Raw genomic sequence first — 18,008 nt, 5'->3', positions numbered from 1 at the left:
CATTTTACTGTGTTCATTTTTACACCTACTTGTGTTCCAAGGAAATCTTAATCCATGTTTATGATTATATTTTTATTTTTAAAATAAATAAATAAATCTGCCAAAGTTAAGCTCCGACTCTCCCACAGAAAATGGGGAATAGTGCTATTTTCTTTGGTGATTATATTTCAAAGAGCTATCTCCCAAGTCTTTGAGAAACCCATTCCTCGGGTTGTAAAACTGGCAGGAAGCCTTTCAAAAATTTACATCTCAAAGCGCAGAGAAAGAATTTATAAGTTTTGTAACAAAATAGCTCTAAGAAAAGAGAAGTCAAGACCTAGAGTCAGGAAAAAGCCTGTCTAGTTTAGTCAAGCTGAGGGGAACATTGAGGCCATTGACCCGTTGTGATCTCCCAGTTCCTTCATTTTAGTTTGAAAACAATAATATTCGATGTTGTATGATGAAAGACGGTAACTACACTTACTTATCATGGTGAGCAATGCATAATGTATAGAATTGTTGATTCACTATTTTGTGCACCTGAAACTAATATAGCATTGTGTGTCAGCTCTACTTCAAAAAAAAAAAAAAAGTCCTCTCCCTTACAAAAAAAGAAAAAAACAATACTCACTTAATAGGAAAATTTTCATTGCAATCTTATTATCTTCTTCATCAATCTTTTTAAAGATATTATCTTAAATAACGTACTTTGCTTTGTGTTTGACACATAGCAAATTGTCACTGTCAATACATTGTCACTGTTAAATAAGCCATTTCACAAGACTTCCCATTCAAACCCTTAAAATCCTTCCTTGGCAGAACTAGAACAGTCCAACAATACTTCGCCTGAAATTTCTACAGGGCATATGACTACATCCCTTTCATAACCAAGATACTACATCAAAGAACATTAACTGTACATATTTAATCTAGGCCAAAAGAAAACTAAAAACAGTATTAAAACTATTGTCTGAGCAACATGCAGAAGGTTGAAACTAGACCACTTTCTCACACCATTCCCAAAAATAAACTCAAAATGGATAAAGGACCTGAATGTGAGACAGGAAACCATCAAAACCTTAGAGGAGAAAGCAGGAAAAGACCTCTCTGACCTCAGCAGTAGCAATCTCTTACTCGACACATCCCCAAAGGCAAGGGAATTAAAAGCAAAAATGAACTATTGGGACCTCATGAAGATAAAAACTTCTGCACAGCAAAGGAAACAATCAACAAAACTAAAAGGCAACCAACAGAATGGGAAAAGATATTTGCAAATGATATATCGGACAAAGGGCTAGCATCCAAAATCTATAAAGAGCTCACCAAACTCCACACCTGAAAAACAAATAACCCAGTGAAGAAATGGGCAGAAAACATGAATAGACACTTCTCTAAAGAAGACATCCGGATGGCCAACAGGCACATGAAAAGATGCTCAACGTTGCTCCTTATCAGGGAAATACAAATCAAAACCACACTCAGGTATCACCTCACGCCAGTCAGAGTGGCCAAAATGAACAAATCAGGAGACTATAGATGCTGGAGAGGATGTGGAGAAACGGGAACCCTCTTGCACTGTTGGTGGGAATGCAAATTGGTGCAGCCACTCTGGAAAACAGTGCGGAGGTTCCTCAGAAAATTAAAAATAGACCTACCTTATGACCCAGCAATAGCACTGCTAGGAATTTACCCAAGGGATACAGGAGTACTGATGCATAGGGGCACTTGCACCCCAATGTTTATAGCAGCACTCTCAACAATAGCCAAATTATGGAAAGAGCCTAAATGTCCAACAACTGATGAATGGATAAAGAAATTGTGGTTTCTATACACAATGGAATACTACATGGCAATGAGAAAGAACGAAATATGGCCCTTTGCAGCAACGTGGATGGAACTGGAGAGTGTGATGCTAAGTGAAATAAGCCATACAGAGAAAGACACATACCATATGTTTTCACTCTTATGTGGATCCTGAGAAACTTAACAGAAACCCATGGGGGAGGGGAAGGAAAAAAAAAAGAGGTTAGAGTGGGAGAGAGCCAAAGCATAAGAGACTCTTAAAAACTGAGAACAAACTGAGGGTTGATGGGGGGTGGGAGGGAGGGGAGGTTGGGTGATGGGTATTGAGGAGGGCACCTTTTGGGATGAGCACTGGGTGTTGTATGGAAACCATTTGACAATAAATTTCATATATTGAAAAAAAATTTAAAAAAAAAAACTATTGCCTGAGTACTTATAGCAAGGAAGGAAATGAGCACTGATATTGAAAAGGAGGTGGATAAGGCAAATGGAGGGGAAAAAGACTAATTTAACACCTGTCCTATAAATATGTATGTTAAGTAACACCAAAAGAGAGAAATAATTAAGACATCCAATAAAAGAATACTCATCTTTCATTAATAAGAAGGAAATTATTTTTGGCAGCAAAACACACACACACACACACACACACACAAAATTTAGAAATTATATTTGAGAAAGTTTTTATGATGCATTTGTTATCACGAAAGGGTGTAACAAACCATTTAAAAGCTTAAAGTTTTACTTAAATTCCAATAAATTAGACATAAAAACTCAGTATGTATTTTTAATTTTATGACTATTTCCTTCAAGGGACTTCTTGGAGAGCTAAGCAACTTTAAAGACACAAAACAGAAGGGTATTGATAGAATTGAAAGATCAATTTTCACCAACAAAAGATAAATTATATTCTTGATTCACTAGTGGGAAGTCAGATTTAGGTAAAACCATACAAATATTTATTTTATTTTTTATCAGGAGAAGAAACATTAAATAAAATATATTATCTCTATTGGAACACTTGGTAATGCATAAGAACCTATCCAAATAACACAACAATCCTACTGGCAAGAACTACAGCACTGACTCACACACACACACACACACACACACACTGGACAAAATCAATGTGCATTGATATCTAGCAGTCATGCACTGTTTTTTTCAAAAGGAGAGTGAACTATGTGGGTTTTTGTTTTTGTTTTCAAAGAGTATGTTTTAACTGGTCCTGCAGACACTTTTAGTATTTCCCCAATATCTACAAAAACACCAGTGTGGCGTTAAAAACTGAATAATGCATTCCAACCCTTAGCTAAATAATCTTATTGAAAAGTTAAATAAGACCATAACTCATAGGCTTAGAATTTAAATTGTTCTGAAAGGCAACTAAAGTTATCTAATTTCCTCTGGAAGCCAGCAATCAAGCACCTGGGTGATTCCCACTGCTTGTCCTGAAACTCTGAAATCAGTCAATAATGGCTGAAAGAAGTACTGAAGTATTAAAAATCATCGATGTATAGCTCCAAAACAGACTCGAAAGAATGGGCTTCATGATAACCTAATCAATAAGAAGTAGATATATCAACCAGAAGGCCTACTGTTTTTATAATCAATCAATATCCATGGACTAACCATCTGTATCAGTCAGATAACCAGAGTTTTACCATTCTAGAATGAAGATACTTAGGAAATCTAATTCATAATCAGACTTCTGCTGAATGATAATCAAGTAAGGCAAACTTAAAGGAAGAATATGTTTTGATCAAGCTATAGTAATCTTTTATTTCTGTCTTTCTCACTCTAGGGAGTGTAGGTGCCAAACCAACCAGGATGTTCATGTCGGGGGTTCAGGTTATTTTCTCCTTGTGTAATATTGAACATATCATGACATATTCTTACTCTCTATCCTCTTTATCTGGAATAAACGAAGATCATATCCCACCTGTTTATACTTTATTATTACTACATCTTTCTTCTTTCAGTAGTATTATGCAGCTATTACCAACATCGAAGTTCATAAATTCTCTTAGACTGGTTACACCTCAGGGTGAGGACTTTCTGATAACATGTAGAACAATAGTGTTATATCCAAGGGCTAGCTATCTTAGAGCTATAGCAAACTGCCACCAGTGAATAGTTTCCAAATTTATAGAAATCCCCTTTTGATAGCTTCTCCTCTAATATTTACCTATTTCTCTTTTTCCTTAATATTTAATGTTTATCTTAGAACCTGTGACATATTGCAAAGGGTCGGTGGGTTCTCTCTCTCTCTCTCTCTCTCTCTCTCTCTCTCTTAGGACAGAAAACTTTCCCCATAATCCTCAGGTTTAATTCCCCTACATCTCATTAGACTGAGTTTAATTACATGCTCATCATCAGAACAGTCATTGTCAGGGAAGTATGACATTCCCATAACTGGCTCAAAACATGCCCCCTTCACTGCTAGAAAAGAAAATTGCCTTCCTAAGCACAGTACTACCCGTGCATTCCCTGAACAATGTGTATTCTCTGTCAAGAAAGAGGGGCTGGGGCAATCAAACAGTCATTACCACTAGAACCTCACTATCAGTGAAGTATTTTTGAAGACCTAGATAGTCCAAAATATCTTTAGCACAAGGGTTCTTTCCTCACTTTGAATATTCTCAAGGGTCTGTTTTATAGTTTAGTTTTTAAGTTTTGTATTTTCATTTTCATATGGGCTAACCTCTATTTCCAAGTAACTGTCAAAATTGGTGCCTAATAATGGTTACTGGTAAAATCTAATTTTGTCCAGCCTCCCTCCCCAGTAATTTGGCCATCCCTAGAGTCTCTTTTGGGGTGAATGCCCAATATGCCAACTGATGAGTTAACCACATAAGTGTCAGCTCTCAAATAAGAGTAAAAAAATTCCAGGGAGGAGTACTTGGGTGGCTCAGTCAGTTAAGCGTCCAACTTTGGCTCAGATCATGATCTCACGGATCATGAGTTTGAGCCCCACACTTGCATTAGGCTCTGTGCTGACAGCTCAGAACCTGGAGCCTGTTTCAGATTCTGTCTCCCTCTCTCTCTCTCTCTCTCTCTCTGCCCCTCCCCCATTCATACTCTGTCTCTCTTTCTCTGAAAAATAAATAAACATTTTAAAATATTTTTTTTCATTTCAGGGATATTCAGTTCAGGTACATTTATAATGGTATAAAACACTGAAGAGAGTAGAACCAGAAACTAATGAAAAATGCATGCATTTTTATTTTTTTTAATGTTTCTATTTTTGAGAGAAAGAGAGAGTGGGGCAGGAACAGAGAGAGAGAGAGAGGGACACAGAATCCAAAGCAGGCTCCAGGCTCTGAGCTGTCAGCACAGAGCCCGACGTGGGGCTTGAACTCATGAACTGAGAGATCATGACCTGAGCTGAAGTCGGACACTTAACTGACTGAGCCACCCAGGCGCCCTTGCATTTTTAAAACACAAATGCAAAATGCTGTAATAGTCACTGGCAACATAAAGGTTAAAAAGGATTTAGTTGCTATTTTCAAAGAATACACGGTTTGAGGAACAAAGAGAAACATGGACTATTAATTATAATATACCATAAAAATCTGCTGCAATGGAAATATAAATTAAATGTTGTATGAAAACAGGCAAAGGAATGGCTTAAAAAAGCAGTAGTAACTCGTTAAAAAATCAATAGGAAAACAGTTGCTTTGATTCATTTTAATGCTACAGTAAGGTAGAGAAGAAAAATGATGTAGGTACTAAGATATTAGTACAGAAGATACAGAAACTGGATCTAGGATGTAGAAGTATTTTTTTCTTTAAAGTATATAGAGGAATTAATTGTTTATAACATAAAAATGCTGTACCAAGGAGTATAACAAGTTGTATACTCATATTTTTTAAAGTTTATTATATGCTGACTCTGCTAAAATTGTGGTAGGTCCTCGGGACACACCAGCAGATAAGAGACATGGCCCTGCCCTCACTGAGGTAATCGTCTAGCAGAAAAAAAGTCATTTCTTACATAAGCAATAATAATGAAGTATGATAAGCACTGGTAGAAGGTAAATCAGTTAGCAATGGGAAAACACCTCCCCCCCGCCGCCACACACACACACACACACACGCACACACACACACATGCACACACCCTGATTTTTTTTAAAGTGAATTTCTCATACAACTGAAAAATTCTGGCATACATTTGCCTTTAAGTGATTTTTTTAAGTTTTATTTATTTTTGAGAGAGCTCAAGTGGGGGAGGGACAGAGAGAGGGAGGACAGAGGATCTGAAGCAGGCTCTGCACTGTCAGCAGCGAGTCCAATGTGGGGCTTGAACTCACAAACCTCGAGATCATGACCTGAGCTGAAGACAAATGCTCAACTTACTGATCCACCCAGGTGCCCCCTTCAAGTGATTTTTGATGCAGGAATTTAAGTGTTGTCAGCCAAAACTGGTTCCTTTCTCTTCATCTTTTGGCTCCCATTCTCTGGGTTGGCCGCATTATCCAAACTGGATCTGACCTTGTGGAGACAAGATAGCTTAATAACCACAATCCTACATCTTTATAACAGAAAAAAAGAGCCATTTCTCCAATAGGTCACCAAGAGCACTGAGATTCATTCTGATTGTATTAGCTATGATCATATACTCACTCTGAGCCAATAAGTGAGATATACTGTGGGAAGTGTGATGTACTGATTGTCTAGCCAGTATTTATGGCAATTGTGTCACAGAAACAGCTACCATATTATGCCAGATTCAGGCAACATAGGCACAATTATTTTTGTGACAGCTAGATTTAGATATCAACATGTCAATGTTGTTTTTGAGCATTGTAAAAAGATATGACTACCTTCCTGAACACTTTCTTCTTTCACAGGTAACACTGATGAATCCTAGAAATTTACTGACAATTAATGTATTTTCCCCTCTCTTTTTACCTCATACCACAGAAAACTGAAGGAAGCATTCTACTACCAAAATGCTGTATTCCAAGAATTGAGTTCTTCACCAAAGCAGATAGTATTTAACATAAAGTACTATACAGTTATTTTGAATTTGTTATATTTTTTAGTATTAAAGATTTTTAGAACATTATGCTTGCCATGTACCCTTTAACTGGACAATTGTGAAAGCCATCATGAAACCCAAAGACATGACATTTATTTTTTTAATAATTTTCTGAGAGGAGGGAAATGGTCTCAGAAAGGAGAAAACTGGCAGTGTCCTAAGTTTCAAATCATTTAAACATTCCATTAAATATGATCAGCCCCAGATCCAGCATGTATTGAATGTCAAAAGATAGCTGTGGAATAGAATTTGAAATTCCCTATGAACCACTGATTTTTCCAATTTTTTTTTTACATTTGGGAAGAGAAAAAATGAAGATAAGCAGAAAAGGAAGGAATTCATACAAAATAAAGGGAAAATGTCAAATTGTAAGCACCTTGTATCAAATACATTGACACAGGTAATTATTCCTCCAAGGTAGCAGTTTACAAATTTTAATATGCATCAAATCACCTGGGAAACTTCTTTAAAATACAGATTCTAAGCCCTATTCTCAGATACTCTGACTTCCTAAGTTTTGAATGGGACCTAAGATCCTACCTTTTTAATGAGCATCCTGGGTGATTCTGGTGCTAACAGTCCAACAACCATACTAAGAGAAAATTAATTTATATCTAAATCAAAAGCTGCTATATCTAATTTTAAAAAATTATTAAAACTACCATGTATTGTAAGAGTAGAAAGAGTGGAAGTATCAGTACTTATCCCCTCATTTCATGAGTAAACCCCACCAGCTAGATCTGTTCTGCTTTATAAATGCAGGCATACATAACACAGACAACGTGGATGAGACCAGTTCTTAGAGGCATACAGACAGTAGAATTTAAGATAGCTATGACCCTGAGAGCAAACACTAACACCATGGAGACATGGTGCATTTCTGAAGTAAGGACAGCAAAACAGGACTGTGTAAGACAAAGGACTTCGACCCAGAAGGTTATTGGGAGGTCAGGTGCAAAAATCTCTGGGGCAGGCATCAGATCAGCACTATATGCTCTATCTGTAAGCATTTTAGCAAACTTCCTTAACAAATCTTGAGTTCTGGTTGATTTCCAAAATGATTCCTGGAATGTTGGAATCCCTCATCTGTAGAAGCAGTGACTAGTAGGGAATTGTGGTCATCCACATCTCCTCATACAGATCCAATTTCTGATTCATTGGGTTACATCATGTAATGTGATCAGAGAAGAGAGTAAAATATAATAAGCAGTCAAACTACTGTTCTTGCAAATACCTGTTCATTTTCAAATCCACCAGTAATCCAAGGAGTCCACAGTGGCTTTATCCTCTCCATTAATTTTTCTACCCCGTCTATCCCCATAAAGTCGATTTCTGCTAGATTTGCAGAAATTTTCTGTACTGTGTATTTTCACAAAGCCCAAAAATCCATGGGTAATAACTGAAGATCTAGAAGTTTTCATCTATGAAACTTATAAATCTGGCCTTATAAATATATCCACTTTTGACAATAATTCAGATGTTCAGAAAAAATGTTTTATATTGCCATGGCACATATGGTGTGTGTGTGTTAATGTGGTTATATAGACAGAAGTGTAATATTTCAATCAAAATGCACATTTATCTCTAACTTAAAACTATCTCTTTTCTTTTTAACTGATTTAATTTATTTAAAGAGAAGACAAAAGATTAAAATCAATACAGCATAATGATTAAAAGTACAGATTTTGAGCAGAAATTTAATCCCAACTCTGACATGACTTTTGAGATTTGGGGATAAGTTGCTTAGCTTTCTGAGCATCAGTATGCACAGCTCTAACATGGACACAAAAATACTTACCTTACAGGATTGTTAAGAGTACTAAAAGTAGCTGACACATGATCTTCTCTCCTTTCTTCTCTGTGCTTCTCTCTTACCTGCTAGCCAAAATATGAACACGCGGTCTAAAGGGCAAAGAAGCCATAGGGGACCAGGAGGTGACCTTGGGAATGAAGGCTATCACAGAAAAACAGTAAGGTAAAAGAAGCCTTGAGTCTTAAATGATTTGTAAGGTAAAGCAACATGCCTAATCTAACTATTGTGTGAGAGAAAAACCATTTTCTAACTTTTTAAAGTTACATTATTTTTATATCCACATTGAACCTTACCATAACTGTGCCAAATGAAGAAAATATTTTAGTAGAATGAGATTAACCTAGACTCACATGAGCTGAATTCAAAACTTCTAGTGATTCCCTATGACAAAGACTTAAAATGTATCCTGGAGAGTGCCAGAACAGAGGTTACATAATAGGTAATGGTGATATGTATATGTATCTCATTTTAATTTATGGAATATGGTTTAAAATACACAAACTCTCAGAAAATTGAATAATCTGGAAGTTTCCAAAGAGAATGAGGAGACTATCTATAAAGTTGTGGCAAAACCCTACCTTAGTTTGAGAGAATTAACTATTGCACTTCTAAAATTACTTCAAACGTAAAGAATCTGGGGTTTTACGTAATATCACTCTGTTCATCACAAAGGCACCAATACTATATATCGGGCTAAATTAATTAAGTGATTATGTGAATAAAGAATGCTAAGCCATTGAAGGTTGATCTTTGTTAACAAGAGAAGGTAGAAGGAAGAAGAAAAAACAGTGCTGCAAACATATCCAAGTAGCAAGGCAGTACTGGATGTCTACACTTTTTGTCTAGTTTACTTAGCCTGCAGAACAAATAAAAATTCACATCGTTGACATCCCAAATTTTATGATTACTAGTATATAATCTGAGCTTCCATTAATACCTCAGGAATGTCCTTATCTCCTGTTCTATGAAATAAAGGAATGAAAGCAAGGTGATTATAAACTCTGGAAGAAAACCAAAATACTGGGTAGGAGGTTTGAGAGAAGTACTATGACATGAGAGAATCTAACTATAGGATCAAAGGCCAGGACAGAGGCCATGAATGGGCCTCGTGCTAAAGAAAGACATACTAGCATATATCCCCTATACCAAGGAGAGACAATAGAAAAAAAATTTTAAAAGCCATGGTGGAACAGTGAGTGTATAATTTTTCTCTAACTAACACCTCTCCTGATCTCCAAATATCTTCCTATAGGTTCCGTATTAAACTCAGAAATAAAATCACAATGTGGATAGAAGGACATTAAGAGGGGATAGAGTGAGTCTATAGCATGATGAAGAGTATAGTATAATCTTTAGAGAATTTTAAGCTGTCAGAAATTTTTCTCTCTTTCTATCAGGCATTCCAGGAGTTATCTGTGCCACTGACAAATGATGACTCACATTTTTGAGCCCTTACATTAAAATCTAGGGTGAACAAGAAGAATAGAATATTTTAAATGTTTCAGTGTATGCTGTTAAATACCTTAAGTATAAATGAAAACAAGGAAATCGCCAAATCATAAGAATCATTAAGAATGTAGAAAATTATGTTTTATTAATAAAATATTTCTAATTAAGTATAATAGCTACAGTAAATACTAGATATTATTCTAAAGATAGCCAAAGCCTCAAAATTTTATTCACCTTATATGAATGCCAAATTTGACCATGAGGAACTACATATCATCTGGTGAATGCTATTACAATTAAGAGAATTAGAGCAATAACTAAAATAAGGTTTCAGTTCTATCAATGTAATTAAATGACTAGTAAAATGAAATGACTTTTTAAAGTGAATATCTTTGTTCTAAGTTATTATGATGACTGGAAGGTTTTTAATTACCTTCTCCATTATTCTACAATGCTTGAATTTGTCTCATACAGAACTCTGGAAAAAAATTACAAAAGTAATGTTGAATAAAAATGTGTATTCTCTCATTAAGTTTCATTAAGTGCAATTCCAAAACTTCCTTTTGATATATTACCACTTGCAAAATTTACACCAATGTTCATATACAAAATTAAGGGAACTTAAAAAACATAACTCCTCAGTATGGCTTTCTACTCCTCCTCACCATCCCAATCCGCTATCAACCACCACTTGATTTAATTGAATGCTAATGTTATCCCAGTTGAAGCAGACCAACTCAAAATTTCTCCTAGAATCCACGCTCCTGAAATGCCTAGGCTTTATAACCAGCAATGGCATGACAGCACACGTTACCCTGTTTCCAGGACACATGCAGAATACGTCCCTAGTTGCAACACTCAAATTATGGTGTGCAACAACTATATCTGTTTTTAAGTTCCCAGTTATCCTCAGGACATTACTTATCTCCATGATTCTGAAACAGAAATGCTCCCCCACCTTTCTCTCCACTCTTCTCACAATCAGTCCAACAAAAACAGAAGCCATCACAGTCTTCACTTTTTCAATTTTGAATTTCTGTGAAAACAGACTTCTCTATCACTTCCATCTGGCTCACTTACTCTCAGTTCTTCCTAATGAAAACCCATGACTTTTCCCCTTCTAAACATTTTAAATATTGCCAACACTCTTGTTTCATATATTGTTATTTTTAATTAAGAAAAAAACGTTTGTGGGGTGCCTGCGTGGCTCAGTCAGTTAAGCATCCAGCTTTGGCTCAGGTCATGATCTCACGGTTCGTGATTTTGAGCCCCTAGTGGGGCTGTGTGCTGACAGTTCGGAGCCTGGAGCCTGCTTCGGATTCTGTGGCTCCCTCTCTCTCCCTGCCCCTCCCCCACTCGTGCTCTGTCACTCTCTGTCTCTCAAAAAATAAATAAATGTTAAAAAAAATTTTTTTAAGCTTTGTGATCTTTCTAGTCTTTGAAGACATCCACTCAACTTTTCTTCTTTCCAACTAAAGAAGTCTAATGTTTTAGTCTTTCCCTGAAGAACATTTTTGTTCCCATTTAATACTTTTAGTGTTCTTCTTTGGCACTTTCAACAGTGTGTTATGTATTTCTTAAATATAACAAAGTTTTCCAGTGACAAATGAAGAAACCAAAGAACTCAGAATATAAAAGAAGCAAATGGTTGAACCAAATCCTCATGCTTATTGTAAGACATCTTTCCTACAGATAATTATATATGCCTAAGATGAAAGAAAACTTTAAAATAAGCATTCTTTCCCTTCCTCTCAGTATTGCTGTGCTGAGGGCAATGAAACAATAAACTAAATCATACCTCTCTCTCTCTCTACTTCCCCTTCATTACCAGGACGAGGGACTGGAGAATTTTAAATGGAAAGTGGGACAGTGGAACATATTTTTTTAAGACTTCATACTACCACATGCACTATCCAAGCACTTGCTGCTTAATAGCTCTGTAACCTTGGGAAAGTGATTTAACCTTTTTCTGTCTCCGTTTCCTCACCTAAAAATTGGGATAACAATAATATCTTTGAATTGGGTTATTGTGAAGTTTAAATGAGACAGTTTATGTAAAATAATTACCATGGTATCTATCACATATTAAGGATACAGCAAACAGACCTGCTTTGACAACAATCATTCTGTCCTCCACTAATCAGGCCTTGGCAACAACTGTGAATGACACCGATAGAGCACTGGGACATTACTAATAAATATTGTGCTCTGCATGCAGCCTACTCAAAAATTCTACACACCAAAATCGACACAGAATCTATTAAATATACACATAAAAAATTTTAATTCAAAAAATGTTTACTGTGATACACATTACTTGAATCCCTCAAGTGTAGAACGTAGCACTTCAATTTTGACTGCCTTACATTTTAAATTATCACATGTCATCAGTGTGTTTAGCACTGAAGAATGTAGCAGAAATATAACAGAGCCTGTCTTATAGAGCTTGCCTAATGCTAATATCACAGACATATTTGCAGCTTGTAACATCAAACATACTATTAAGATCATATAAGCCTAACGGATAAATTGTAGAATGGGTTCCAAATGTTTTACAGAGAGGAGAAAAAGATAAAAGAGAATTCAAGATGTGAAGAAAGATTCTATAAAATATGTTGTAATTAAACTAAGCATTAAAGAATCTTGACTAAGTCTTAGCTATTTCATTAAGCCAAAAAAGTCCCCTTAATATGGGCCTGTTTATGCTTTTCTTGCATATTTTTATTCATTGAAAAGATTTCTGAGCACATTCGTATATGGAGGATTGTAGAAAGCACTGGGAATACAACAATAGACCTAATATGCTCCTCTCACAGAAAGAGCCTACAGGATTTCCTGCTCCTGGTGTTGGTGGAGCGACTTGCTACAGAGCAAAATTTCCACAGGATTAATCTGTAACCATTAGAAAAGTTGGAGAAAACAAAAATTGTATTCCTTCAAAGAGAGAGTAATTTGAGTATCCAAGATCCTGGAGAAAAGGGAGGTACATTATAGTACTTTTACCTCCAAGATATTTGTTAAGCTACAAGAAAGGTAGGATAAAGAGACCAGGAAGCAAAGCAGAAACAATGTCCAAAATTCTAACACCTGAGTTGAGTTTTGAACAGTCTAATGAGACTAAGGGGACAAAATCTGGAATTCAGAGGCCCCCAAGGCAGATAGCCCCTGATAAAAGGCCCAGGCCTCCAAAAAGGCTTGAAAAGGCCAGACTTTAGGATTAAGGGCAAAGCTCTCATAGAAACCCAGTGTTGACCAGTTCAAACCAAGACCAGGTAAAGGTGATCTGCTTCTGCTCTAAGTGCAGAGTAAATTAATACTAAATCCTCTCTGAAGGAAGATAACATCAGGTAGAACTTCACAAATTATTTCTATGACTTTTCATATACAATATGTGGAATTTAATTTTTTAAGTTATTAAACAGGCTAGTAGAGAGAGTTAAATTCTCAGAAATCAAGAAAAAAAAATTTTAAAAAGAAACAGACTCTAGATGATACAAACTTTGGAACTGGAGTTCTCACACAAGGATATTAAAAAAACTGTGATTAATGTTTTCAGAAAGTAATGGGAAAAAGGAGAAATTGACCAGAAATGGAAACCAATTGAAAATCCTGAACTGAAAAAGACAGTTACTAAAATTAAGAAATTTACAGACATTAAACAGGAGATGAGAGAATTAGAACTGGAAGTGAGATCAATTTAATACATCCAGACTAAAGAACAGAGAGAGGAAAACATGAAAAATAAAGAAAAGGTATATAAAAGATCTATCAGACAAATTACTGAAGACCTCAAAGGAGAGGAAATAGGCAAAGTTTTACATGATGCTGCCTCACAATGTAACAAAAACACCAGGTATCAATCCACAAACTTAAGAACTTCCATGAAATGCAAGCAGGATAAATATAAAACAAAACAAGCAAGGAAGCAAACAACAACGTAGTAAAACTGCTGAAAAATAAAGATGAAAAGAAAATTTTAAAGTAGCCACAGAAGATAAAAGAGTACAGCTTCTATAAGATAATATAGACTAATATATTCATGACCTTGGAATACGTGAAGATTTCTCAAGCAGGATGTACACACATAGACAAATTAATCATCTTCATCAAAAACACAATTATGACAGCAGAAATCGCAGAAGGTATAATCAACAAAGGATTGGATTCCAAATAATCTGAGAACACTTCTAAATCAATAAGAAAAAGATAAACCCACGGAAAACTTGAAAAATCTTTAAAAAGGAGATGGGACACACACAAATGACTATTAAAGATATGAAAAAGTATATAACCACATTAGTCATTAAAGAAATGCAACAAGATACCACTTCACAAATATGGATGGCTAAAATTGGAAAGATTGACAATAGTAAGACATGTCTATGACCAAGAGAAACCGAAGTTCTCACATATAGCTTATTGGAGCCAAATATGATACAACCACTTTGGAAAACTTCAGTAGTATCTTCTACAGCTGTAAAATACATATCCTATGACCCAGACATTCTACTTTAATTTGATAGCTAAATGTTCATTAAAAACTATACATATATAATCACAGAAGCATTAGTTACAATAGTTCAAAACTAGGAACAACCCAAATATCCATGTAGAATAGAACAAATCGCTAATTTTGCTATATACATACAACACAAGGGTTAGATTTACAAAAAGTTCAAATGTCTGAATGGAGATTATTTGTGGAGAGGAGTAGTGGGTAGTGACTGTGAAGGGGGGGCGCACAAGGGGCTCCCAGGGACTGATAATTGGGGTTTTTTTTCTTAACATGGGTAGTAGCAATTTAAGTGTGCTCACTGTGAAAATTTATTGAGTAGTATAATACGATCTGCGTACTGACTTTAAACAATTATATGGGGCGCCTGGGTGGCTCAGTTGGTTGGTTACGCATCCGACTTCAGCTCAGGGTGTGATCTCGCGGTCTGTGAGTTGGAGCCCCGCGTCGGGCTCTGTGCTGACAGCGCATGGCCTGGAACCTGTTTCAGATTCTCTGTCTCCCTCTCTCTCTCTCTCTGACCCTCCCCCATTCATGTTCTGTCTCTCTCTGTCTCAAAAATAAATAAACGTTAAAAAAAATTTAAAAAAAAACACACAAACAATTTTATGCCCAGTACAATGTTAATTAAAGGAAACAAATATCTATTGATTTAATTTGTGGATTTCATTTGCCACACACACAGGACATCCAAAAAATAAAGGAGATCCTGACACAGAAATAAAATATTAAAAAAAAAACAAAAACAATTCATCCTCACAGGTGAGAGAGGGTTGAGTAAAGAGTCAGGCCCTGATGCCTGTGCCAGGATCACCACACCCTTGGCACAGCTGTGTGTACCCATGTGCCATGCTGGTTTTATAAAAGAACACTTTGATAACTTTCTAAGACTGTAGACCTAAACACAAAGTTCTGTTTCTAAGATAACATCCTGTACCATACCTTATGTTTGACTTTGGCTGCCGAACTGGAACAGTCATTGCCTCTGTTATTTTTAAATAGAGGGCTTTTCAGTGCTGCATTTATGAGTTTCTCATTTTTTAAGTGGATAAACCTGGCCAACGCCACAACCCTAAATACTTTTACTAGAACAAGTACCAGCCACTGCAGACACGTCCTTCATAGAGAAAAACCTGGCTTCTCGATACTTTGGTCTGGCCAACAGACATCCCTCCAGGTTTACAGTGAAAGATCAGAGTTCTCTGACAACAGCGTGAGGAATATTTCCCATCCAGGAATGAGTGGATCCTGTTGGGAGTTTGCAGGTCTGGCAAGACACCGTGTGGACGAGGCCAAACCAAACATCGAGTGGAAAAGTCCACTCAGACAGTATTCTGCGGGCCCAGGCCCCCTGCGGCCAGTCCACATGTGCAACTGACTGTAGTTAGGAAAGCGGCAGCCAAACAGTGCTGCACATACTGGACAGAGCATGTGCCTCCGCCAAGGTGGAGGCAGGATGACAGGACCACTGGGACACTGTCCCAGGTCTAATCAGAAAAATACGCTCTGGGTTTTTCCAGGACCTCGTAATGCCAGAGATATTTTGATCATGGAGTTGGGGAGATATTTTGAGCATAAATGGCTTTCGTGACCCATATGTCTAAATATTTTCCCTTTTATGCTAGGAAAGAATAAGCCTCCACAAAGTGTCATAGCTCCACAAAGTGACAAAAAAAAATGAAAGAAAACTTTGCCTAAAGCATGTATCCTACCAAATTCTGTCCTCTCCCTCAAACTTCTTACTCCTCAACTGCAAATTTACTAGTTAGGAACAGTGCTGGTATACATTTTGCACAGGGACAAGTACACTTTCATACTCAAAACTATCAAATACTTATTCATATAATCTACTTTTGTTCATTTATTTTTAAATACTTTTAAAGGTGCTTATGTAAAAGCACTTCTTGAAATTGTGCCCCCAATAAGAAAGCTTTCATAAAGAACAAATTGATTCATCATATCTAACCTGACACTCGCCACAACTTCCACATTACTTCTCTCCATTGCTATGAATAATTGAGAGTTATCTGTGTATCTGCTTTAAAAGTATGTGGCATTTAGGGCGTCTGGGTGGTTCAGACCATTAAGCATCCAACTTCAGCTCAAGTCATGATCTCACGGTTCGTGGGTTCCAGCCCCTCAACAGGCTCTGTGCTGACAGCTCAGAGCCTGGAGGCTGCTTCGGATTCTGTGTCTCCCTCTCTCTCTGCCCCTCCCCTGCTCGTGCTCTGTCTCTTTCTCTCTCGAAAATAAACATTAAAAAATTTTTAAAAATAAATAAATAAATAAATAAATAAATAAATAAATAAATAAAAGTATGTGACATTTACCCATTATGTCTGAAACTGGAAAGTATGATGATGCACGTATGTCACAAACACAGAGTAAGATATTCTCTTCAGGAGACCAGAAATCATTTTACTTGCAGTATACTGTAGTAGACTTCACAAAGCAGTTGAAGATGTCAGAAGATTCCTAAATGTGGAAAGAAAAATTAACTTTCAAATTCTGTGAACTTCAAAGATTGTACAGATATATAAAATAGATTAGCTATATCACATGCACTAATATTTCTAACAATAATGGCTAACAATAGCTATTAACATCCAATTTCCAAAATAAATATACATATGTACCTATATATACATACACATTTCCTGACATATGATTTTACATTTTATTTACATCTCAAAGAATAAGGGAAGAACCAGAAATTACCATGACCTGTTAACTCCAACAAAGGTCAGTTACTGCCTGCTGTACTTTTTCTGCTTCCTCGGAATTATATCACCTCATGTGGCAACCCTATTTTTTTAACCATCTCAGTAAAAATTCAAAGATCCTAAGTCTTCTCACATGCGGCAAAGAGCAGTCAATTGACTGCTCCCCAGGTCAACTGACTTGCCAAGGAGTTAAGATCTCCCCTAGTATGCATTTTCCAATAGCAAAAGTTTTAGGAGGGAAAAGAGATAGGTTATTTTGTTCAAGTCAGAACATTTTTGACTGAAATATTTTTATCTTTTTCTTTTAAATAATGTCTACAATTTCTATATAATTGTAAATTATAATTTACAAAGTGCTGCCCTATGTAATTTTGTTTCGTTCTCACCAGAACACGTGTTTAGACTACTATTTTGTAGATCCAGAAACTGAAGCCAGAACCTGAATCTATGCCCCTAGCCCCCAGCACAAAGCTTTTTCCTCTTGACCACACTTCTCTGAATATGTGAAAGTCAGAAATGAGGCTGCTTAGAACTCTCTTCTCTTGGGTGAGAACCATAAAGAAGATTCATGATTTGAAGAATAATACTCTTGGAACCTGAGAAGACACTTCACAATTCTGACTTGATCTGTGAAAAAAAATTTTGATACAGAAAGGAGAACTGAGACTTGAAAATGATCAT

The 18,008-nt window shown here is 36.3% G+C and overlaps 1 long non-coding RNA gene across 1 annotated transcript in view; it reads right to left on the bottom strand.

Annotated features, from left to right (window-relative positions):
- Positions 1–17,075, bottom strand: part of LOC113600938 (uncharacterized) — a 185,867-nt gene extending 168,792 nt beyond the window's left edge. Inside the window, exon 1 of the long non-coding RNA XR_003422053.2 lies at positions 16,935–17,075. This is a non-coding gene — a long non-coding RNA (uncharacterized LOC113600938). The remainder of the gene's footprint in view (positions 1–16,934) is intronic.
- Between the last annotated feature and the right edge of the window lie 933 nt (positions 17,076–18,008).

Source organism: Acinonyx jubatus, chromosome A1 (genome assembly GCF_027475565.1).
Source record: "Acinonyx jubatus isolate Ajub_Pintada_27869175 chromosome A1, VMU_Ajub_asm_v1.0, whole genome shotgun sequence".
NCBI classification, from domain to species: Eukaryota; Metazoa; Chordata; class Mammalia; order Carnivora; family Felidae; genus Acinonyx; species Acinonyx jubatus.
Note: the sequence above shows the minus strand (reverse complement) of the source record. Positions and strands in the feature narration are given on the sequence as shown.